The sequence below is a fragment of the Gymnogyps californianus genome, chromosome 5 (genome assembly GCF_018139145.2).
Source record: "Gymnogyps californianus isolate 813 chromosome 5, ASM1813914v2, whole genome shotgun sequence".
Classification (NCBI taxonomy): Eukaryota; Metazoa; Chordata; class Aves; order Accipitriformes; family Cathartidae; genus Gymnogyps; species Gymnogyps californianus.
Window position 1 is genome coordinate 64,938,609 of NC_059475.1, and position 26,245 is coordinate 64,964,853.

Below are 26,245 nucleotides of genomic sequence, written 5' to 3' on the forward strand. Positions count from 1 at the left end.
AGCAAAAGATGGTGGTCATGACTTAACAAAACATCATTCCCGCCTCTTCATCAGCCCGACACGGCCTTAGGGAACAAACTGCTTCTCAAGACTGCTGCCTTTTCAGCGAGACAGACCAAAAGCACCAATGGGTTTTGAATACTAAGGACTCCCTAGTATTTTTGTTGTTGAGAGCACGCTGGTTTCCCAGACTAGTGTAGGTAATTTTACATCATATCCCATTCCCTACTGGAATTTCAATTGATTGGGGCATTATTTATTTCCTGCCCTAAAGCACCATTTAGAATGACTTGCTAAATCTCTGTTGCTTTTACTATTACAATTTGAATAGCTGGATGTCAGAGAAGGAAGAATGATCTCCACACAGTTCTTAAATACCTTACAGAGCAGAGTCTGAATTATTCTTAACATTAAGTTGCAGAAAATCTCATCAGAAGAAAAAACAAACAAAAAACCCAACTCAATAACATTTTATTGCCATCTTTCATCCAAATACAGACTTAACCCTTAAAGAAATAAGCCTGGGCAAGTATCTTTCAGAAAGAAAGACTGGCATTTATAAAAAGGAAAAAATCCACTTGCAAAGAGTGAAAGGTTTGTGTATTTCTATTTTTGAAAACGTAGGAAAAAAGTAACATATATATATTTGACACGCAAGATATGTATAATTAAAAAAAATTAACAAACTGTTCAGGGCTTGCTGAACAAGTTCACTTCAACATAATCACGCGCAGAAACAGGGGTGCAAGGGACCCCCGGGGTCATTCCCTGCATTTCTACAGGGCCATGTGTTAGACTGTCCAGAGAAATCTGCAGAACGTTTGTCCCTGAATGTGCCACAGGCCACAGAGAGCTCTGCAACCCAGCACTAAGGTTTTGTCAAATCTTCTTGTTTTGTAACCTAAAAAAGTTAAAGGAGATGTAAAGAATGAACCCCAAACCAACTAAGGCATCTTTTGTTGCAATGGATCGCTTTAGGAGTGTCCGTGCTAGCCTTGTGCCTATTTACATCATATCACTTCCCAGAGCTGGCACTTTTGATCCACTAATGATCTTTAGCATCACAGGCACCTTATCATGCTCTATGGCTGCAGTCTCTGAAACTGCAGCACTAATAAAGGCAAGTTACTGGAGTTACAGGTTTAGTTTTAGTTTCTGTAACCCAACAGATTTTTATTGCATTTCCTTGAACAGCTTCTTTATCTCACCAATCTTCCTTTTCACCAGTGTAAGTGCAAAGGAGATATTCATTAGAAAATCCCAACAGTAGCAATTCAAACAGCTTCCCCGCCTCCCTAGTCTCATTTGGGAATCTCCTACTTCCTACCAATTTTTAAGGGTCATTCCTCACTCCATTTTCACATAATCCCTAAACAACCATTATCACAGCTTTTCTCAGCATGAGATAAAATATAGACTGTGCTTCATAAACAGTGGAGACCTTAAGATTACATTCTTGGTGGGACACAGCATGATAAATATTTCAGGGAAGTCTTGAAATACCCCACAATATAAAACACGTGGCCAGTGAAACAATCTCAAAAACAAATATGTTTTGACTTATTAAAAAAAAAAAAAAAAAAAAAAAAAAAAGGAAAAACACACCAAAACCTCCTCCCCCCATCCCACGCTGGCCATTGAGCAGGTCAGATTGCAATTTCCTTTTTAAGGGTGGCAGAGATCCTGACCTACTTAAAGCCTGGTAGGGAACATTTTTTTGCATTGTAAATTTAATCATTCAAAAAAACGCATTTTCCTCAAGCTTAAAAATAAACGGCAATTGCTATTTTAGTACATTAAACCAGTTGGTGAACATCACGCAAACTTTTTGAAGTTAAATTGTAAGGTTACATTCAATACAATGACTTTTAGACGAAGGTATTAAACGAAAATAAGGAGGACGTGTCAGACCTTCATTAGCTATGCTGGCATCTCAACCATTTCCTACAGATTGTAGGGAATAAAAACCCAGCCCTATTTCAGTGAAGTTGGAGGTAGCTTCACAGGTTATCAAACAGGACTCTAAGTAAGCAAATACATTACTCACCATACCAAAGACGTAGCACAAATTGTTCTCTCAAAGTTGCAGCACATTTTGAACAATTTTATCACGACGAAACGTGATGCATATTCATTCTTTTAATATTTGTTAGTAGGAGAGACAACAAGGAGAATCAGTTGCACAATGTGGGAGCAAGAAGCAAGACAACATGCATTAATGGAGGATCAAAAAGACAAAACCAAAAAAATAATTATATTTTAGCAAAATACATTATATTCTTCTTTGTATTTATATCAGTACCCATTACGCCACAAACCACACAAAACAGAACACCCCAGTGTAGTTACTCAGCAGTGGATGCAGACACCGGGACAAGAGACTGCAGAGGATACAGGGAGGATGACACACAGCTGTGTCCCCACATTGGTAAGCTGATCACGATCAAACTGTGGTCAAACAATTTGAAGTCAGATAAATATCCACAAATCTATTCTTCATTACGTGGAGTTCCTCCCATGCACAAACACCAAACTCGGAGCACAGATTTGTTGGACGTTTGTGTGTGGCTTGTTATTTGTGTGTGGAAATAGCTTGGAAGAAGTATTTCTGAATGCCTGTTTTAGCATAAACCCCACCTGCCACCCTCTGTAGGACTGGTCTAACTTACTTGTTTTGCAGAATATTTTTGTTCATTCTTATCTCTGCATAATGTTAACTGAAAAAAAAATTCTCAAAATTTCCATTCACTACTTCAGCTGTAAATACCACGCAAAAAAACAAAACACACCATTATCCATGGCTACAGCCTTACGTTGCATGGCACCATAGCCCACTAGTCCCACTGATTAAGTAAAGAGCCATTGAAAACAAGTAAGGAAATGGAAATCTGGCCCAAGATTCAGATGAACGGTTCCAGACAATATTGAGCTTATCTGTTTTATCCAAACATCAGCTGAGAAGCATTCAACAATGCCGCAGGTTCTCTCATAAACACCACACTGCTCCATAATTATATGGGATCTGCGCACGCGTTCAAAAGCAGCATTTATTTAGGCTCACAACAGCTGTATTAAAGCCGTGTGTAAAGAACATTGTTCCTGGTCTGAGAAACAGTGAATAGTAGTTTCCTTATCCATATAAATCACACACAATAAACGCTTGATATTATCTAGTGCCACTAAAGCAGTCAAATTAAAACAAATCAGGAGAGTATACCCTTGAGCGCCTAACTCTAGGAAGATTGAAAGCCTTTGAACACAGAATTTTATGCTTTTTTATATGCTCCTAGCCTCATTCAAATAATAAGCTTATACATAATAATGAAAAGGATTTCTTCATCCACCACCACCCACTCAAAAAAAAAAAATCAACACATCTATTTTACACGTGAATTTTTGATTCTGCAGACCCTCCAAGAAAGCAACAGCCACTAGCAAATTCCATGATGACCAACAGATTGGGGGACCCTGTAAAGAAACCCAGAAAAGCAAAGGATCAGTTTTTCAGATGACCTCTCCAGTTGCTGACATTTTGGAGGTGCGCACTTAACACTGACCACCTTTAACCTTCTTGGCCAAAGCAAACTGCATGACCAAAATATAAAATTCTCTCTACTAAAAAATGAATCTCTAAGGAGATCTCAGTCTGTGAATTACCTACTCTCACCATTTTATGGAATTATGTATTACTATGAATTATTGGGCTCAATCCTGCAAGCTTAATGCACAAACCGTCCTTGATGTCCAACACAGATAACCTGGGCAAACAAGGCTCCTTCCACCAGGGCTTAGGGACCAGTTTTCAGAACAGTTGTGTGAAATCTGAATTTTTCAGACTTGAAAGCACGAGCTCAGCGCTGTGGCACACATTTGGGTAGGTGGTTACTTGTGTGCTGAGGACCATGACTGTTCTGTAACATGCTTACACAGACAACTTTTCCCACATAAAGGTTTGCTCCCTCCTTTATAGATAAAACTAGCATCTAAAAAAAATGAAGGTCCTTCTCTGATTCAGTTTAACTGCTGTTACTCATGAGTGCAAGACCTTTTGCGACAGTCCGTCCTTGCAAGATAAAGTCCTTCAACTCGTCACCAATAACTATGATTAGCAGTCTACTTCATTTAAATCCAGTCCTGCTATTTATAATAAAATTTTAGTAAGTTCTCTAAAGCTCTCAGATCCCCATGAACTTAAGCCACTTCCTTAACTTTGCAACTTTTATCTAAAGGACAATCCAAGCTGCTTCCACCCCCTAAAACCACATGCAACATTTTGGATAGAGGTATAAGGTGTTCTACTGTTTACCATCATGTTCTCCAAGAAACTTTACCATGCTACAGAAAAGGGATCATTTTACCTACTTCCATAAAGCACATAAGCCAAGTTTACAAGTCAAAAATAAAAAAAGGCATCCAAAGATAAGGAAGAGATGGGTTGTTTGTAGATACTGAAGATTGCACCCTGGCTATTGCAGCTATCATGCACTCAACAATTAAACCCTGAAAAGAATCCAGTTACCAGCACAGGCTGCTGTTCATGACTGATGATGCCATTGCACAACAGAAGTATTTGAAAAGCAACTACAGCCTTTTGCATTTACAGCCTATCAGCCTACCCAGGGCAGAAAACACCATACTGGGTGTTTTCCTTGGAAAACCCTGTAAAACAAGTTTGGTGACACCCACTGCAGCATGACCTGAATCAATGTACAAAGTTAACCAGTCTAACAAAATTCCCCAGTAAAAAACAAGCTACAGTTGGTCATGAAAATCACAAAGATCAGGCCACATTCCCAAGATGACTGAACCCAACAGAGAAAGAAACACACCTCTGTCTGTACTGGTGAAGCATAACCTGCTGCCCTACCATTACCATCTTCCCTCAGCAATCTAATTAACTGGTGCAGGGGGGATGTCAGCCCCAAAACTGGAACCATCACCCTACCCTATTTAGCTTGCTAAATAGCTTATAAATAAGTGTCTAAATTAATTCAGTGATCCTAGGGATGTATATAAGATTCTCCCTTCTTTTCCCTCCTTTTAGGAGGCCTTTACATGTCTACCTTATGCTTTGTGCCATAATTACCACCACCACACGACATGCTGAGTCTTCAAAACCATTTTGTATTAAAAAATAGAATACATGACTTAGATGGTTTAAAGACATATATGCTTACTCAAAAAAATACTCCACCCCAAAAGATCACCTCTAATAGCAATTTATATTATAGTTTCCAGAACTGCCCAGTACTTGGCCGCAAAACTTTCAAGTGATGGAACTGAGGCACCTGTGAAATACTGGGTTTTCTTTAAGAGCTGCAGAAATCAGCATTATTAAACACTCTGAGGGAGCTTCCTTGCTGATCAGCCCTTATGTAAATTTAATGCAACCGAATACCAAGATGATCAGTTTTCACCTTTTATCTGAAAGTGCTCCGATGGAAGAAAGACACTCTCCCCCACAAAGGGGTATTTCCTGCTGGTCATTCCCTCTTATCTGGTTGCTGAAGACCTTGACAATACTGATTCGCACACTCTCACTTCTCAGGGCAGCCACCCTCAACCACACAGATTCTATCACACTCAGCTGCTACTCAGACTGTATACGTGGAATTAAATCTCAAATTCTCATAGGCTTTAAATGATAAGTGTTAAAACTGTGGGAACGTGTACAGTAGAGGCAGCTTAAATATAATGCGGTTTAATTGCATAAAGATGTGAATGCACTAATAAGATAATAGTATGTTTTGGTTCTGCTAGCTAGGCAGCAATTGTCACTCCGGGCACAGTGTCAAACAGTTCAAACTGTCACGAGCACCTGCATCGTACCCCCACCTACACAGCAAACAGTTGACAGTGAAAGACAAACCCATGTGATTTCTGCTTGGCAGCTTTTAGCAAAACCAGATTCAAGTGAAGCTAAATGGTCCATTAAATGGCCATGCCAAAAGAAGTTCTTCAGTTTTGACAATATACAATTAAGTCACTTTTTCCATCCCCAAGATACCTATTTAAGAGGCATGTTAAAATTCAATACTTCATCATAGGTAAGTTAAAATTGTGTGTACAAGCTGTAAACTGTTGCTTAGCCATTCTCAGATGTACATGTTAAAATGTGAATATGTTCAGGTCTTTTTTACTATGAAAAAAAATCTGGCCTAATCCTTCAGGCAGCTACTACTGGAGAGGCAAGCTGGCTTCAGGGCCCTCTGGTAATAGAGGTCTCAAGGAAGGAGGGGAAACAATATTCGGTGGGCTTCAAGGAGGTCTTGGATTCAGCTCCATATACTTACTTGAACAGTCCCACAGGTATCACCAGTAAACAAAAACTCTGTTCATTACTGTTTGCAAGATCAGGCCCCTCAAGACAACAGCCCACTGAAAGCAAACAAACAAAAAACCACTACACAGAAAGGAGAAAAGAAAATCAAAAGACAGATCCAGACACTTGAGAAAATGCTTATTACACGCATTGTATAATTCCCATATAACTGGAGTTTTTGCTTTGCCTAGCAACACAGTATGGATCTAGGAGTGCCCAACATTCCCCTCTGCAAGCAGCCCTAGCAGCAAGGCCATACTTACACCAAAGATTGTGGAAAACTCATCAGGAACTACTTTTCACTTATTCTTTGCTACAGACAAATACTCTCAAGTCTTTGTTCAAAAACAAAGGCTATAAAGGAGTAATAGATTATTAAAGGGAAACTTGAACGCTCTTTCAGAAAACTGAGAGCTTAAACTTGACATAAAACTCAGCACAGCAGACTACAACCCTGCTCTGTTCTACTGGGCAATACCAGCAACAATCTTTCCACCACTTAAAAAGTTATCTTTTTCCTGTTCTGCAGGAATGACTTGTCAACCATCAAATTCACATATAGCAGAAAAACAAGGACAAGAACTGTATTGCCCAAAGGACTGATCCAAGACATGCAGCCTTTCATTCCCTGTTCTGGAGTCAAAAGTGTACATATTTGGGCAAAGTACCAAAAATACAGACACTCACTCTTGGTTGTCCTTCCTGAAGATCACCCTGCTGTAAAGGTCACACAGCAGAAATGCTTCCTCTGTATTTCACAGGCTGCTGATGCTACCTGGGGAAAATGCGTCAAGCCAGTCACTCCCAGAGCATTAAGGAAAACCGGTTACAAGACAAAAGCCTTCCTCAACTTTGAGGAGTGTTTACAAACGTGATGAATGCCAGTGTGTCCTAGCCTGCCAGCTTGAAAATAAGTCAAGCACCTGGCCCTCAGCACAAAAGGCTGACTCACCTGTACGGCATCTATTACCCTTTGAAAAGACCCCAAGTTTAGCACTCCGGGGACACAAAGTACTTTCAGGAGGCTAATGGGAGCATGACTTTTCCTCCTCCTTCTCTCCACCTGCACACACCCCAGATCAAAGTTGTGGGATGGCTTCCCAAGCCAGGGGACAAAGATGACTTGCATACATGCGATCACTCTCCCATACTGCACAAACATCCCCTGACACCAGCCCACCTACTCTACTCCAAAGCGGGAAAGAAAACCAGCACAGAGATTAAAAGCCACAAATACAATCACCGATTGGTTAAACCTACGCTCCATGAAGCTCTAACAGTGTTACTCCCCAGCCCATCCTGCAGCTCCATTGAAAAAAATGCATAAAACTGAGCAAGCACTTCAGCATGAGCCACTCTATCAACTAAGTCAGGAGGAAATTGTGCTTTTCTTGTTCCCACTATATCTTCACCTCCCCCGCTCAAATTTGTTTGCTTTTTAGAATACAGCTAATTCAAGGATTTTTCCTTTCCCTGCACAGAACTATGAGTTGGGACTCATGGAAGATCTTCTGGCTACTACCAATGTAAACACTGCTCAAAAAAAAAAAAAAAAAAAAAAAAAGAGAGAAAAAGCAGCTTGGTGATGAAAGTTGTGATGCATCAAATATCAAACTTGCTGCATTGTCATTCCCACTACTGTCCAAACAGATTTTGCTTTGTATTATCTTCATTTTCATTTATGTAGAGAAGAAAAATAAGCAAAATGAAAACCATCACTCTTACCAAGTACCATACTGTGCAGTGATCATCCTCCTGAGTAATATCTCGTACCAGCTTTTCATTCACACCAACGCCAATGCTAGAAGGCCACTATAAACCAAATCCCCCTGCCCAAGCTTTGAAAGGACTATGAAAAGATCTGAATGAGAGGAGATCCAAAAACTCTCCCCACTCCAAGGAGAAGGCTGTATCCTCCCCAGTAGAGCTCTTTTCAAATTGCAACACTTCCAGTAATCCACAAGTGATCCTTTTATTCTCAGGGACATAAACTCTACGTAACATGAAGACAGTTCCTTGCAATTTGTTTAAGCTAAATCCAAATCCAAGCTATACAGTGTATGAGCAAAAGAAAAACGGAGCCTCTGCATGCTCAGGCTGTCAACTAAAACAAGCATCTTAACTCCCACAGTATGTATTGGGGAAATCACATGGGATCATGTGAGATCGAAGGTTTTTTCTGCGTGGCTGCCACACACCTACGTGGCCACTTTATGCTGTAGGAATGCTACCAAGACAGCACCCTCCTAGCACAGCACTGAAACTATCAAAGACACATACAAGTGCCTAAAATACAGAGATTTTATTTATTTATTTTTACTGGCCTCACATATGGCTACTACAAGTGCAAGGTAGAGTCTAGTCCTACAGTAGCTTATCCTACTTTTAAATCTGGGCTGCCATAGTTTCCCACCCCATATTCAACTCCCAGTACCTGTACAACAGCATACATGTCTAGAGCAGTACAAGGAGCTAATTCAGTTGATAACTAGTCTAAAACCCTAAAATGGATCACCTCCCTGAACTGGTTCACCATTCAGCACCAAAAAAAGGGCAGGAACACAAGGATGGGACAAGTATGTGACACAGGGAACATCTGGACTTCAATTAGCTGGAGTGACCAAGGAGACTCAAGTGGAAGTTAACACACACATGTAGCCAGTAATGGTTTGTTTTGTTTTTAACCACACCACCACTTATCTTTTCTTCCTGTCACCTTTATACATAAAAGGCACAACCAGTGACGTCTGATATCTTCATGTACAAAACATAAAAATATTTTACACCAACAAGGCTAGTCACAAAGCTCGTATGTGCTAGAAGGAGAGTGCGGGAAGAGTCATAATGTTTTGAGCACAAGCCGTAACAATACCACTGAAAGGGCACGATCACAGATGCTTAGCAAAGTGCAACCCTTCTGTTGCACTTTAAAAACTTTTTCTGTTGCACTTTCAGCTTAAAAATGCAGACAAAACCTGCATGTGAAGGCACATGGCTGCCAACGTGTCTCAGAAGACGCACAGAGGATCCACAGAGGCACAGTTGCACAATAGGTTTTCTCTGATTGCAAAACAGGCCTTGCTGCTGCATATCCCCATCTCCTCCCTGTACCTGCACTGGCACCAGAGCTTGCTGCCCCTCAGATGTGCCGATATAACTGTGTGTGAGGCTGGACAATAAAGCATAACAGAAAAATTAATCAAGGTGGGGAAAAAACAAAGCAAAAAACCCCATGCCCCTAATAACCCCACTCCTTTTGAAACTACTGGTTTGTTTTTTGTTGGGGTTTGTTTTTTGTTTTTTTTTTTAAACACCCAGTTTCCTTTCCCCCAGGACCAAAAATTGAGTTTTAATCTTGCTCAGTAGCACTGAGATGATCCAGTGGATTACCTGCCCGAACACTAGGTTGTACAAATCACCAGTCATCTCTGAGCTCAATGTTGTAACACAAAATAAAACCTCTAAAAAACTCCAAAACTATACTGCAGAGCAAAGCTGAAATATAATTACCTTAACTAACACAAATACCCTTTTCTGGAATGCCCGACAGCTATTCATAGGACTGGCACAGTCTAAGTTTAACACTTTTTATTATGAAGCTCTCAAAAGGCTATTTTTGTTTGCTGTGGAAGCAGACTGTGTGTTTGAAGATGAAGAGTAGATGGGAAAGAAGTTCTAACATGCCCCTTATAGCACACTTCAAAATTTAGAGATACCTGTAAAATCATGATGATTTTTCTCATCAGTAAGATAGAGGTAGCAATGCTTTTATATCACAGGAGAAATACATAGGCATAAAAGGTTTTCTATCCAGAGACACTGAGCACTACAGAAAAGGAAGAAATCAATGATCCTCTTATTCATTACATATGCTTGATAATGTCCAGAAAATAACTGATTAAAATATTCTCTGAATATGGTACAAAACAGGTCCTGCAAGATGAGAAATAGCATTCTACGTCAATAATAGCATGCTACCATATATACAGAGGAACCAAGCTAAAACTGAACAAGGAATCCTTTTTTTTGGCATTTTCTAACTTCTGGGTGCTAAACTCCAAAACAAAGCTTCGAATATAGCTTTTATGTGCAATTTATACACACTTCAAGAGACTCCAGGTAAAAATATTCCAATTATCTTTAAAGAATCTGAAAAAAAACCTGCAGAAATTAGGAAAGGAAAATAAAGAGTTTATTAAAGTAGTCCCTCCAAACTTGCACAAAAAACCCACTTTCTCATCATGAAATGAAGTTGGACTGGTATATTTATTACAATTCCTAGTCAAACACTGACCTAGTCGAAAGAGGTCAATGCTTAAGACTGGCAAGTAAAAGATCTGACGTCACTCAGGAGAAGATGAGGGACAGCCATTTAAGACCTTTGAACTGGTAATATTTAAAGTGGAAAAAAAACCAAACCCACACCTCTCCCTCACCTCAACCACCTTCAGCTTCTACTGTAAATAGTCCAAGCCAACTATGAAAAGTGACTGCATTAGGACAAACTCCAAATCTACTGCTATCAATTTATCTTAAATAAACTGTTTGTCTGTGTTAAGTAAACTATTTGACAGAAAAACGACTGTCAGAAAAACTGATGTACATTTTTTAGAAGTGAAAATAAATAGTATGGGTTTGATCCTAAAAATAATCGTCACATGAGGAGTCTCACTGTTTCTATGGGCTACTTGCATGAGTGAGGCTACGCTGGCATTCAAGCACCTGATGAACTGAGCTAGTCTTTTGAAACAACCGTCTTGTTAACACGGCTCTTTCATCCGTTCCGCTGTTGTACTGCTCTGCATCCCAAATGGCTAGGAAACAAGAATTTTATTAGAAATTTGTTTTTAATTAGCCATCATAAATTCAGTAAATATAGACACTTCCACTGTGTACTGATTTCTATCACTGATATATATCTGACATTGCCCAGCATGAAATGCCTAGAACAGACTGGTACAACAAATGAATTCACTTTCCTACTTCAGATGTCAGATTTAATTGCCCACACCAGATCTTTTCCAGTAAGGAAAGAGTCTTTAAAAGCCTTAAAAATCAGGTAGGGAAGAATTCAGGAGGTAAAAAAGCAGTGTTCTTGCAGGGACATGTGCTAGGGACTGGAGAACCATCAGGACTAGGGATTACAACCCAGCCTGCCGCAGGCACTGCAGGCTGCACTGCATTTGCTACAGCTTCCTCTGGGCAAGGGTTCAAATCACAGCAGGGCAGAGCTGACGGAGGAGACAAAAGGCAGATCACTCCTGCCTCATCCTAGCTGGCTGCCTACGACCACTCTCAGAGACTCCCCGCAAGCCTGTGCCAGGGGCACTCAGAGGGCTGCACACTGGCAGCTCCAAGGACGCCAGCTCCAGAGCTGCACTTCTCAAGAGATGCCAGTCCAACAACTTCTCTTGGTCTGCTCCGAGAGGAGACCATGAAGGTCAAGTGTTAAGTCTTGCCGAAGATTGAATAAAATTCTGGGGCTGCTACACATACCCGAAACAGGAAGAATATCCATATAATATGCTCAGCATATAATGTTCCATTTGTGAGGCTGCTAAAATGTGCATAAAAAGTTGGATTAAAAAAATGTGGGAAAACATCCTGATTAGCCCTGCTAGTGTAATGCTCCAAGTAAATTAATGCAAGAAAATAAGAACGGTCAAAAGCAATCAGGATACTAACATGTGCCATGCAAGTGTAGCTTTCTCTTTGTACTATATTACGATTTCTTTTTTAAAAACTTCTTAACAGATGAAATAGAAAATTGCATACTGCCAAGAAAGGGGGTGGAGTGAATACCATTCTCTACATTGCCTTTTGTATTACTACAAAGGCAATACTATGTGTAGTAGAGAATGTTTCTGGTTATTAAATTTTATGTTTCTATATTCAATGGCATCACATTATATATGGCCTTTTTCTGCAATTAACCTCCAAAACACAAATTAAATATTAATGGATATATGTCAATTATGATTATGAGAAACAATAAAAGGACCATAAATTAAATAATGCAGATAGAACAATAAAGTATTTTCACATGATCAAAACAATGTTTCAGTCTTAATGTTTTCTTATTCTAATTGAAAATGTAATTAGGTACTCATAGGTGGTGTTATTGCATAAAATTTGGTAAACAATACCATCTTTTCAGCATTACAATTCACTCCCAGTAAGAAAAAGCAAAACAAGCCTTGTTGCTTCTTCCAGCCAAGCCTAGCAGTGCAACATTATTTGATGCTTCATAGAAATCTTCAGTTTGAGACTGTCCAGAATGCAGTAGGATATTTTCACAGTTATTCCTAGACTATATCCATCTTCTGTAATTAATTATACACAATTCTATATTTTGTTCAGTATTACCAGCTCTCCCACACATCCAAAATATTTTCCCACTATTGTACTTTTTAACTAAGGAACTAACTTTAGGCTTGCTAAGAATTAAAAAAAACCAAACCACGAAACAGAAATACTCAAATATGACACTCGGACAACAACCTCATTGCTTTAAGGTCATTGCTTTAAGGTCATTGCTTCTGTTTCCTGAGGCTGATTGGAGGGGGGGGGGGGAAGGGGGAGGAGGTCTGAGACAAAACATTTTTAACAAACTACCAAATGCAGTCAAAAGCCGATTTAAATAGCAGCTGCCCGATGCTCAGATGTACAGCTCCTCCCGTGCTTTACCACACTGGTCATCAATGACTACTTTACAAATTGTAAATGACATGGGACACGCTGTTCACAAACAAATCAGATTTATGGTTATATTCAGTTGTTCCTGTTACCTGAAATTAGAATTAGAAGCTCATTAAATATAAATACATTTCAGAGAGTGTAGAGGCACAGCATTATATTGATGAAAGCTTCATTAAATTTTCAATGATATAGCTGCTTCTATATTTGTGAAGGAAGGACACAGAGTAGAAAGAAGTAAGTTGGGGCAATTCTCCTTCAGGCAACTTTGCATCTTTCTACTATGCCTAAAAAACATATGGATTTTAAAATAAAATGTTGGACTAATTAGGTGTAAGAGAAAGTGATTGTGGTCCATTATATTCAATGAATGATTACTTTCAGATCAGCATTTGTCTTGTATACGTTTGCCAATCATACAACTGATGTTCAAGAAGAGGAGAATTGGTAGAAAGCTAGAAAACAGGTTCGAATGATCAAGCTCATATAAAATACAGACTCTGTACGGGTTCTGAACTCATTCAGTGGCACAGTCATCTTTTTAAAATATTCACTTAAAAAGACATAACAAGAGTACTGGAAATGAAGTCTTACCTAGCAAACAATAAGACATAACTTCTTGTGCAAGTAGAAATGTAAAACCATCAAAGTCATGCAGTAATACAGCCTTATTTTTACTGCAGAGACTGAAACCAAGAAAAAGACCCGTGACAGAAAACAAACAAACTAGACACAAGCCCACTATTCAACTAGATTTCTAGCATTTTTATCAGCAAGTCAGACAATTAAAATCTCCATATGTAAAACACCCACAACCAAGCTACATGAAAGAATGCAGAATCAAAAACGCAAAAGTGAAAATTCAAGTGGTCTGATCCCTCTTGTGGTCACGCACTACGATATAAATTTATTATATCTCCACATGTTAGCCCAGTTTCCTTTGGAAAAAAGGCTTATGCAATCAGGCTATTACTCAGCTCCTCCCCATCCACTCCCCTTGATATCCACTACCTTATGTCAACTAAGTCAGGCAGCAGGGTAGAGGCCTCAATGTCACATTATTCCTCTAACAAGCCTGCACAATATATGGCCTGGGCATTACATGTTTTCCTTACAGTTAATGTGCATGGCCTGCCAGGAACCGAGATGTAGGGTTGCTCTTTCCAACTTGTTAGGCCTGCCACCTCTTTCAGCCCTCTGGATAGGCAACGCTCAACTAACATGCATGCAGACAATGCCGGTTTATCCTCAGACCTTGTTTATTCTGCCCTGTTCAAATCCTGCTTCGACACGTTTACTCCCCCCTCCCTCCAGTTTTCTTTGGCATGCATAGTCAGCATTAAATAACTGACCTTCTCAAAACCACCATGAGGTAGTATTATCCCCACATTACCAGATAAGGAAATTAAGCCACTATAATTAATGCTTGAAGCACGCCCAAATTTCACATTCCTGATTTGAGAGTGATTAGCATTAGCACTATACAGGATTTCCTCTGCTCAAAGCACAGCTCCTGGGGAGCACAGGAGCAGTTGCACACAGCTTGCACTCCTGCAGGGAAGTCCGATGGGCACAGCCAGAGCCCCTGTGAAACGCCAGGCTCCAGGAACTCGGCCAACTCCACCCCAGGGTTCTGTAAAGGAACTCGAACACACCAGGTGCTGCTTGAGCCCAATGAGGGAAGGCAAGATATCAGAGTGCCAACCCCTTCTGCATCCTTCCTTCTTCCCCTGACCAAGACTTTTGCATCCAGGCAGAGACTCTTGCTCAGCTAATTTCCATTTAGACACCTACACCCCTTCACCACACATGCAAGCACACACACACACACAGATGCCCACTAACCTTACCTCTGATCTTCCCATAGCCACCGGCTCCCCATGCATTCACCCTCCTAGAACGTCACATCTTCCTCTATGGTTCTTTAGCTCCAGTTTTTCCTCGGTCTTCCCAGATAGTCCTAAATCCTTCTCTAGCCCAGTCATCACTCCTTCTCTCAAGTCCTCATGTAGTCATATCCCTTTCTCCAAGCAAGTCCCCCTCATGATCTTTGCTCCTTCATTTACTGCCACACAATAAGACTGGGAGTCAACCTCCCCGTTCGACTCCACTACAGCATTTCAGAGTTTCCCCAGAGGCACGACACGTTTCCCAGTCATACGTTCCTTGCAAAAGAGAAGGCTCCTTTCCAAAATCTGTCAGCTGGCAGCAAAGGTTCTCACACAAACCTCATGCAACTTGAGTTCCCTAACCTCATCGCACGGAACAAATCTCCAAGGGGCTGTTCCACCCATACATCACTGAGATACTACCCATGTGGAGACAGCTAATTCTGGCCACGTCTGCTGTTCCGTCCTGTATTACCTTTCCCCAAAACCAGGCAGATAGAATAGAAACCAAGGATTTGTTTAGCAAAATTTTAGGCCAGGCTTTGGTGCAAGAGTAGAAACAAGAAGGTTCAAACAAATACAGTAATTTTAGACTAAGCTCAACAGACAAGTATCTCTCCAGCTCCTAAATTCCTCCAAGCCTGCTCAGCTGACGACGTTCACAGCAACATCACATCATCCTGGCATTGCCCTCAGTCCTGTTAGCCTCCTTCTCCCTTTACAGAATACAACCATATCCCAAAACTAAAGATAATTTTTCATTTTTTTTCCTGGAACAAGGGGATCTTGGGGATTTAAAGGCAGCCTCCCATCTCCAGTTCACAGCACATCAGTCACAGGCTTATCAAACTACACAACTGCCACTGACAGTCCTTCCTGACGCCATCCAGGGTGTGCAAGGACTATTTTTTCAGTCTTTTTAAGCCTGTAGACAGCTACTCCCAGAAGAATCTGAACTATTCTATTTAAACAAGGCTATTCATATACTCACACTAGAGATTATCTAGTTGTTAGTTACACCTACAGATTATTCAGCTCCTAATCCCCACGAAGATATCAATTTTTTTTCTTCCTCTTTCAGAAAACAGAGGACACATTGCAAGCAAGGATGACAAAGATGTTAAACATTCGTCTGCCTGTACTCGTCTGGGACCAGACGTCTTCCTTCTTCACCCTGGCTCTGCCAGCAGCTCTTGCGATAAATCTAACTCCAGTGCTAAACTTTCCTGCCCAATTAGACCTAACACTTCCCATTCTGGCTCAGCAGTCTGAAGGTGTCAACATTAGCCAAACCACTCCCTTGCCTTTTGCTGTCTAGGAACATCAGTCCTTTGCCACCCTGGCAGAGAGACTGACAGCCTGGCCGCATTGCTTGGCATTAATAAAAACTGGGGAGCAGAACATTCTTAGGGCTTGGGAACTTTTACCTCAACATTGCTTCCAGAAAGAAAAAAAAAAAAAAAAAACAACCAACACCACAACACCAAAAAAACAACCCAAACAAAACTACCCCACAAAAATACACACACAAAAACCCCGTTCCTCACTCTGCCCTATCCCACTATTTCCTAACTCTCAGCAGAACCACTTCTCTTCCTCTATAACGTTAAAGAAGTTGTCATGCTCACATTAAGCCCAGGATTCTGCAAATGCTTAGACATATAATTTAACCTTAGTGCCAATCATTGAGGCAGGACTGTGGGAACAGCAAAAATCATTAGCTACACGTTTCCCAATTTGGAGCCAAAATATTTATCAGGTCAGATGACTTGCTCATTGTTCCTTTGTAGCAGAGGCATCTTGTTCTCACTTCTCTGAGCTTACCTGCATTCCACATGAAAAAGCCTGCAAGAATTTCCTGATACATTCTCTCCCCCCCATATGTGTTATATTCAAAGGAAAAACAACTTAGAATATCATTTTCAGAGCATCAAAAAATGTTCTTAGCTACAACAATTAACGTCTAATTTTGTCATATATAGCAGCAGTTCCTGCTAAGTTCTTTTGTCAGATTTGGTCTTGTCAAATGTAATTCTTGCAAAACATTTTTTAAAAAAGAAAAACCAAGTAGATGTCATTACAAAATTCAGTTCACTCTTAGGACTACTACTTGTGACTTATTACAGCCTTTCTGTGAAGAAACATCCACTGTTTCCTGCCTATCATTGAACCAAAGAGAGAATCAGCAACATGAAGCTTAAGTGTCCACAACGCAAGCTCAGCACCCTGTCTGTCCCATATCCTGCTACTATCAGGGAGATTTTTTTATTTCTTAATTTCCTAACCAGATCTGAACACTGGAGTACTCAATTCAATTTCCAAAATGCTGACCTAGGTTTTCTTCAAACTTCACCTTCAGTTGTCCTGGGGGAAAAAACCAAACAACCAATGCCCCGAACAAAGAGCATACACACGAATGCAACTTCTGAGTACTGCAAGAGGGCACTTTCAGATCTGCTCTGCTGTGAATTTACAAATACTGAGACATGCTTTTTAAAATTAGTCAGGAATACATTTGCTTAATTTCATATTAAATCTATGCATATCACTTATTAACATTTGGCAGCTAATCCAACCACACAGAAGCAAGTCAAATGTCCTTCTTCCTCACAAACCCGCAGAATTATTGGCTTGAACTATAACGCAGTAGATGCAATTAAAAGAAAGAAAAAAGAAAAATCCGTCTAATACCAAATTGTTTAAAAGATTATTGAGTTTGCCTCCTTTTTGAGAAGCACTTATTTTAACCATAGAGATTTATCACACCTGTGTTGGACCATTACCATGCTGGACATTTACCATATTCAATCTTACCATGGTAAGCATTTACCCAACAAAAAGCGTTGAGCATGTTTGAAGACTCTTCAAGCTGGGTACCCAAACTCATTAGCCATTTTCAGGATCCCAGGCTGCAGATTTTAGCCAGACTTAATTTTCAGAACCAAGGAAAAAGAATTTACTTTTCAATTAACTGATTGGAGATCCAGGATATAAACAATAGCTTTCCTTTTGCCAAGGTTACATCTCAGAGCAGAACCACAACTTAAATTTCCGAAAAGTACTTATGAGGAATGAAGAGCAGAGCTCTGCAAGCTTTGCTAAGCAGACAAGAAGTATTAGTAAGCGGACATGCCAATTGATAGCTCAACAGAGAAAAAGAGAAGATTTTCTAAATATGCCAGTTTTAAAACAAAAGAATAATATAACTGAAGCATTAACACCACTTCAGCAGAAGTATTAAGACCATGATTCAGAGCCAAATTTAAAAGCAAATATTCATTGTCAAAACTGGATGGCAGAAGGAAATAACCTCTTGGGTATTTCAGCAATGATTTAATCACCTCCCATGACTAACTCGGAGAGACTTCGGAAAAGTAATGGGATAGAACAGAGTCCAAAGAGCATCAAATCCTAATTAATAAAAACAGGAATAACTCCAAAAAGACAAAGAAGAAAGATGACCTAGATTTTTATTCCCTAAGAAGTCACGAAAAAGCTTTCTTTCTGAGGGAATACATTCCACTTTAAAAACAGTAATTTTGCTTCTTCCTTTGAGAATGCCGACACGCTATGATTGTGCAACTATTTCAAACAAGCACCAGTTAACCTAACTTCCCATGGCAGATCTGACAAACATGAGTAAAAACCTCCCTGATGGGTCTCCCAACTCACCCAGAAGAAACGAAGAGAATTCTCCGAGAGATCTAAATTGCTGGCAATGAAATAGGTTACATAGTTTTCATTACTTATCTCCTCAAAGCAAAGTAGGCATTTTTAGGACCACACAAAATTCCTGTTCTGGTTGAGATTTTTAACTACAGGTAGTCCCAATCTGCTTTAGTCCACCAAGACTACTTACGCTTTTCATGCAAGTAACATTCTACCTCCCAGGATCTAATTTGAGATGTGATATGGCAAGAGCAGCAAGAAAACAAGCCTAAGAGACAAAATAGAGCGCTTGCTCTCCCAGACAAGCCAGCTTTTTAAGCATGCGGCTTCACAAAATGGTGCAAGCTAAATTAACGTTGTGCCATAGAAAGGTCCTTCCTTCAACCCTACTCCTACCTTACTTGTGGACGCACATACCTACAGATTACCTTGCACTACCTCTGATGCCTGTCTAACCATTCACAAGCCACTTCAACTCACCAGTCCTGTACAAACACCACCACATTAACTTCTCGAAAAAGCTTCTAATTTTCTGCCAGGTTAGCAAACTAGATCAGCTCCTGCAAGGGTCCAGAAAGTACCAGAGTCTGGTGGCTCTTTTCCTTGTGCCTGCTGCCTCTTCACGACTCCTGCCTCCACATGCACATTTCTATGGTTCAACCAACACCACTCATACCGTTTGCACTCGTGAGCCCGAACTCTACTTTTGTATTAATAGAAATGTGATGGCCTAAAAATCATATACATCACAGCCAACCTTTACGGTACAAATGACAGCCCTGAATACAGTATCATTGTCCTTGTATATCTTGCATTTAAGGTATTTTCTTTAGGAAAAAAAGCTTGCCGAATAAAATACAAATATGTATTTAAGCACCTAATTCCCACATGCTCAAGTTAAAAGCTACAGGTCTGACACATCCTCACTGCCTACCTCTAGTTAGACTTCTTCACTCAAACTCACTTGGCTGAAATACAGTTTTATGTTATTTTCCACAATCTCCAGGGCTTCCCCCTCATCTTAGAAGAAAGGCATTTTCCTGAACCACACTGCAGAGAAGAATGCAGCAGGAAGCCAAGCGATCCTTTCACTTGGAAGGAGTTTAAACAAGAAGACTCCAAACTTTTTTCCGACAACTCCAGCCCCACGCATTGGCATGAGACCCCACTCCCCCGAATTCACCAGGGATGTTCCTACTTCCAACTCCTGGGGAATTTGACAACCGCAAAACTCCAAATGCTCCTAACATTAAAATAAATATGCAAATAATGAAACCTCTGTTTCTTCATTTTAGCAGCCGTTAGCACCGCAATTAGAGTTCTCGGAGGATGCACTTACCCCCTAATGAATCCCTGGAACAGCCGTAACAGGGTGCAGGGCAGATTACAGAATCCCCACAACACAACTCGGTGAATTGATGTCTCCCCTGAGCAACACAAAGCTGGGCCTAGAGATAGTAAGCGTTTTTATGCTGTCTTCATTTTGAAGCCTTATTAACAAATTAAATGAGAAATAAACACATCTCCCTCTGGGAAAAGGGGGGGGGGGGGGGGAAGACATTTTAATAAGGAGTCTAGACACCTTTCCATATCTCTTGCAGACAGGAAGAAGACACCAGAAAAGCTTATAACAGAGCAAGTTCATTAACTACCATCTAAGATTGCAGCAGTACACGAACAAACCCAAAAACACTACACTGGCAGCAGCTGAAATCAAGCCTATCAGTTTTCTGTGGAGGCTGCTCTGGTACCTGTACCTGTCTCCCAGAGGTGTCAAGCACGGGAAAGACACTTTGCAAAGACGGCACAACAGCTGGCACGACACTAGGAAGGAAAGGGAGTTTCTTTCCTTTTGTTGGTCTGCAGACATCCATGTTTCCCCTCTACAAGTCAGGGTGGGTCACAGGTAGCTGGAGCAGCAGGACTGACACCTAAGAAAGAGCTTTACATACCAGTTTCCCTCCTCCTCCCTATAGCAGGCAGTGGGACAACAAAGCTGAACCAGCAGCCCCAATTAACTACCTTTTTTACCTAAGACTGTTGTATCTGATTGATGGACCGTACGGTCTCCAAGTTTATAGCCAACAGTAAATTTCTTTACCCAGTCCTGTTTGCAGTAACAACCTTAACATTCTTTTAATGCAGTTTTCGGTGGATGCATTTCCTTTCCTCTTTATGTAAGTAAATCAGTGGGATATGCTTAACCTGCCTCCTAAAACTCAACACAGGCCATGAAATCCAAGCAGGCAGAATAGAAGATAATTCATGGTCTCAAATGAAGCCAGGTGGATTACAACTCCATTGGCAAGCACACACCCAGCATCTGTACACTCAGAAAAGACATTAGGAATCGTCTGAACGATCAAAAATTGTCATGCATGCACAAAGGCTTTTGAACGTAATTCTTGAGAGCGAACTTTTAAAAGAAGGCAAAGCCATCAGTGCACCTTAGAAACTAATGCATTGCAGAACTTTAATCAAGCATTGCTCCATAATTAGACACACTTTCCCCTGCACAAAAGCATCTTTAAAGCCAAGTATCTCATGCCTTGAACCTCTGTTATACTTAAGAAAATAAACTTTAAAGACATTCATTATTCTTCAACTGAGCACTTCCATACCAAGTCCCATCCTAGAACAACTTTTAACTGCTAATTTATCATCCTCCCTCCCGGTGACAGGGAAGATTTATAGTGGAAAAGGCTTATTTAACATTACTCTAATGCCAAAACCACATGGTATTACACTTTTGGCAATATTGGTCAAGAAGCAATAATCAAGGAAAACAAAATACTAAGACATAACCCCCCCAAAAAAACATTCCCATAATCGTAAGGCTTGGCATGGTTCCATTGGAATAAACTGCAATGGAAGCCCAACTTAAAGGATGTTTACAGCCGAGACCCAATGTCCGATTTCATCCTTTCGCACTCATCTGCCTATCCCTTATCTCCACCGCAGCACTGCTGTGCTTATCAGCACACTGACCCCTGCTCTGCCACAAGCGGACATGAACACATTCCAGAGCCCCACTGACCACAGGGGAACTGAACACGGCAAACATGCAGTGTTAGGAGAAAGCCACTGTGAGTTCTTCTAACGTAGGGTCAAGCACACTGACACAGGAAGATGTACAAAGGACAAGGGACGAGAAATGCTATCTGCATACATTGGTGCTAAGATCCAGAATGAATTTGTTGGCAGGATCAAGGTCACAGTAAAAGAGAGATGGGAGGCCAACGCAGGTACTCTAACACATAGTATCTACCCCAGATGAGGGAGATTTAAATTAATGAAGTGGGGAAGAGGAGAAGAATGAACAGCCAAACCTCCAAAGCACAGGACTTCATAGCAAGAGGAACCTTCACTGCAGGCATCTGTCAAAAAAAGAAGGAACAGGACACACATTGCCCAACAAGTTCTCAAATACTTTGAGATTAACTTTGTTTATACAGGAGGTGAGAAGAAAAAAAAAACCAAAAAAAACCACCCCACGATAAAAGGAAGGCTCTTCTAGTTTCATTCTAACCAAAGGGGAGGAACTGGCTAAGAACGTGAAAGTGGAAACAACTTGGCTGACAGAAGGCATAAGAAGGCAACTCTCTGAATTCTTCAGAAGGGCAAAACAGAGCGCCACAAAATAAAGAAAATGAACTAATGGTAAAACCACAAGCTATCTGAAAACCAGGAGAAAGATCGGAAGCTTACTGACAAATCATCTCAGCTAAGTATAGGCTCTTTAATGATTTGAAATTCAAGAGATTTTGCACAAGTGCAAATCAAGTCACTGAAGGTCACTTTATTAAGTGAACAGCACAGTTAAAATAGGAAAGGTCAAAGCGTTACGAAAGAAACTACTGGGAGGCAACACTGAAGGTAACATGAAAATATTCCTTCAGAATGTCTGCAGTGAAAGAAAGAGCAGTTGAAGTAGGAGTGCATTAACCCCCTGTTCAATGGGAAGGAAAAATCTCTAACAGATGATGCCAAAGCACTTGGGGCGTTTTCTGCATCGATCTTTATTCACTAAGACAGATTAACTGGTTAATGTAACTCATAAAGCAGCAAAAGGAGCAAGAACACAAGCTAGAACTGGGAAACACATTAGAGCAATTGCTCCAAACCTCCCAAGCCAACAAAGTCAAACATGCATGGGAAATTCAGAGTCTTATCGGCAAACTTCAAACAGAAAGCATGATAAAGGCAATATGCTTCTGCAACTTAATAAGCTTCCATAAACCTATGGACTATATTCAGGGGTTATAGCATTAAAAGAGTACTTCAAGGTTTTCAAATCTGGTAGACATAATATTTACCCTTTGAAAACTGACAAAGGCAGTTATCAAAGATCATCTCTGCTCTCTGCATTAAGTTCCAGCAGCCTGAAGAAGGGCAAAAGCATCTGCCTCTAAAGAGCAGGAAACTGAATACACAGGGAAACACAGACCAGTCAGGGTTACTGTCACTGCCTGGGAAGATGCTGAAATAAATAGTCAGACAAACGACCTATCTCCTGCATATTTCAGATAACAAAGCAGATAAGATCCAACACACAATTTGTTAAAAACAGATCATATCAAACGAATATAATTTCCTCCAATGACACAGTAACAATGTAGGTAGCTAAACAGCAACTAGAGGCAATATAGTTTTGGTTTAACTGGACTTTTGACACTCTTAAATTGACAGTCATATAATCTAAACAAATACAGTACATACTGAAGTAGTGAGAGATGATTAGAAATCCATACCCAGAGATAAGTTATCATTATTTCAGTCAGAGAGAAAACAGGTAGCAAGCCCATTCACATGGCCCTACCTTTTTAGCATTCTCCACTGTTACAAAAAGTAACTTGGGGGGGGGTGAGGCTATTTAGCAAGGAACTTGCAGGCAACTCCGTATTTTGCTCTGCCTCAGTTTGATTTCTTATTATCACAAGCAACAAGTTTGAAGATCTCCCAGACAACATCTTGTCCACAAATTACACATTGGAAAATATCAGGACAGAAAGGTCATTTTCTTAAGTTAACAGAGGGTAATCTGGGGCAGTTAGAAGCACTTGGATGGAGGGACTCAGAATCCAAAGTTACTTGAAGCAAGTGCAAAAGTCACCTGAAGTAATATGTAGTTTGACAGAGCAAAAAGGTAAGAATAATCAGCTGCATAACACAACATGGAAGGCAAGGTTAAATACTGTTCTGCCCAGAGATATCTTGAGTGGTAAAGTGCTAAAGAATCTGGGGTTTATGCTGAACATAAATCACACATATCACTGCAAAAAATAAAAAAAATACGTAAAGACTCATCATCCTACTGAGATGTCTGAAATGCAGGTATCATACGAAAAGCACATGAAATAATTTTGACTCTTCCTGTTGTACTAAGGACTCAGATGGAGCACCGTGTCCAGTTCCAGTGTTCCAGAAAAATGCAAGCCAACTGGGAAAAGCCTCAAGAAAAGCAGTGAGAATAGCCCACAGACGTATTTTAAAAAAAAAAAAAAAAAAAAAAAAATCACTGAAGAGAGGAGACTGAAGGAACGGGATTTCTTAAGTGTGGAAAACACCAAAGAGAAAGCCCCCAAAACATGTGGCGCATTCCTGCAGAAGAGGTGTAATAAAGAGTTCACAAGGTGTATACAATGCATGTTAGAATTCTTAAATGCTTAAACTATAGCAAATAAATTTAGATTAGAAATTAGGAGAAGTATTTTCAATGGTAAGCACAGCAAACTATCGGAATAGATTGCCTAAGAAGGGTAAATCTCCATCAGAAACTTATGTTAGCTCATTTGCTTTCAGAACTAGTTAAACATTCCTTCCTTGTGCCTGAAACACGGTGAATTTATGAAAGAACAAATGTCAATTACCTCCCCTTTTTCGCTCATACTTCATTCACAGGTGCCTCATCTGAGCATCCAGCTTCTAGATCAGTTATTACGAGAATTTATTAACCATTACTAAGAAACAACTTCCAGCATGAAAGCTTTGTAATATCACATGGAAATAATCGTAAAAACACAACCTTAAAGGAGTTATTGGAAGGGTATTACAGAGGAAAAGTGACCCACTTGAACCACATCAAGATGGAGAGTCCTTAATAACAGCAAAAACAAAGAAATCCAGAGATCCTTCTTACACAGTGACTTCAACTTTACCCTCCTGTACATATGCTTTAAAGCAGTGGTGCCCAGCAGCACAGACACCCTTTGCTGGGAAGGTGAAGGAGGCACTAACAGACCTTGCTGGGTCCAGGTAAGGTCAGTCTGGGTGGGTCTGCATAGCCCTCCTCCAGCAAGCACCCTGCAGAGATACCCGGCTGGCTCAACCCAGGGCTGCACGGATCCAGACTACTGATCTGGTCTTGGATAAAACATTTGCCAAATGCAGAAGTGCAAACAACAAGAGCTGGGGGAAGCAGATGCAGTCCTTGTGCAGCTGGGAAGAAACAAGGAAAGCAAGACAAGGACATCAACTCCAAATACGGTGTCAGCAGCTGGACCCAGTAAAGCACAAAACATGACTAATTTTCTCAAGCGAAGCTCAGCTAAAAAAACCCAACCCACTGAGAACCAAAGCAGGAGAGCAAACTGAAACATGCTGTCCTCTGCTGGAAGTGGCTCTGGAGGAGCTTGAAAGCAAAAGATCATCAAGACCACTAGTCCTTTGATCCTCACTGGAATACAAGATAGAAGCATCACTTGCAAGCTGCAGAGCCTTGCCTAAATGTGGCTGTTACCTTCTGAACTCCAGCTAACGCTGTACTTCTACATAGCCAGCGCCACTGTCAAATGCCCAAAGTGGCACTCCTGGTGCCGCCCTCTCCTATACCACCACTACCAGGAGATCATCTGCTGCTCTCCCACACACCAGTTTGCGTGGCCATAGAGAACAGGATCAGGGAACTGGATGAAAACTAACTTTTTTCCTAAGAAAATAACATAAATCCTTTGTTGCAATCCAGTTCCTTCATCCTGTTCACTTACAACACTCTACCAAGTTAAGTAAAGCTTTCAGGCTGCATCTTTTGAATGTAATTCACACGTAGTTTAAAAATATAAACAGCTCAATATACACATCACAGGAAAGATGAAAAGACACAAAAACCAAACAAACAAAAAAACAGAAAGGGCTGCTACTGCAGTATGAGGTTCTATCGTGTTTATCCAGAAAGAATTTAGATTAGAGCTTTTAAAACTTCCACACTAACTAAGGAAGATCTCCAGATCTGAAAGTGAATGAGTTCAGACTATGTATGACTTAAATCAGCTAGAGCCAGTGGTGGGAATTATCAAAGTGTTCATCTTTGGGGAAAAAGAAAAAAAGCCATGACTCTTGTTGCAAAAAAATACCGGATGAGTAAACACCACCATCAGCACAGGTTCACAAGACGACTTTCCAACATTTAAACCAGCACCAAACCTTCAGACAAAGCATTCCTCATTCAGGAAAATTAACACGTCAAAAAAATAAAAATCACCTTTTTTTTTTCCCCCTCCTTAATTATCCAAGCACAATATTAAATACAAATAAGAAGTGTTTAAGTTGACGAGAAACGTATCTTTCTCTACTTTCCCCATTTCATACCCCGAAGCCTCACATCCCTTCGGGACAGGAGCCAGTACCGACCACCACCCCGAACACGCCAAGGCCCGTGTGTTTCCCCCCC

General features: G+C 40.5%; 1 protein-coding gene across 2 annotated transcripts in view; it reads right to left on the reverse strand.

Moving 5' to 3' along the window:
• The window catches only part of MNAT1 (MNAT1 component of CDK activating kinase), a 126,609-nt gene that overhangs the window by 99,922 nt on the left and 442 nt on the right, over positions 1-26,245 (reverse strand). The gene's annotated exons all lie outside the window — the stretch shown is intronic.